Source organism: Neopsephotus bourkii, unplaced genomic scaffold (assembly GCF_033783945.1).
Source record: "Neopsephotus bourkii isolate Nb327-2 ecotype Australia unplaced genomic scaffold, CSIRO-AGI_Nbou_v1 NB_1292, whole genome shotgun sequence".
Classification (NCBI taxonomy): domain Eukaryota; kingdom Metazoa; phylum Chordata; class Aves; order Psittaciformes; family Psittacidae; genus Neopsephotus; species Neopsephotus bourkii.
The window spans coordinates 1,227,678-1,228,144 of NW_026901776.1; positions in this window are offsets into that span (position 1 = coordinate 1,227,678).

The following is a 467-nucleotide window of genomic DNA, read 5'->3' on the forward strand; positions in this document are numbered from 1 at the left end:
CCGCCGCCGCCGCCACAGCACCCGCGCGCGCGCGCGCACACACACACGCTCCTCGCGCGCAGCCGCCGCCAGCACGAGCCGCCGCTCCTCCGGCCGCCGCATGGCACCCCGGGAGCCGTAGTCCGCGCGCGCAGCCCCCGGCGGCGGCAGGGGCGGGGCGGGGCGGGGCCCGACGCGGCTCCCAATCGGGGAGGACCACGCGCACCTCCAAAACAAGCGGCGAGGGGAGGGGAGGGGCCGCTGGGCGCGTGCGCGCGGGGGAGGAGGGCCCGCGCTTTGCGCGGTGCGAGCGTGAGGGGAGGCACGAAGCGTCCGGTGTGGAGGGGCGGCCGCGTCCTGCCTCAGCCGCGTGTGTGACCGAGACAGAAGTACTGCGAGAGACTGCGCGTCCGTTCGCACCTGCGGCGTGCGGGGGGGCGAGCCCGAGAGCTCCACCGTGTTTATTGCTTAAAACGGGCTTTGTTTTC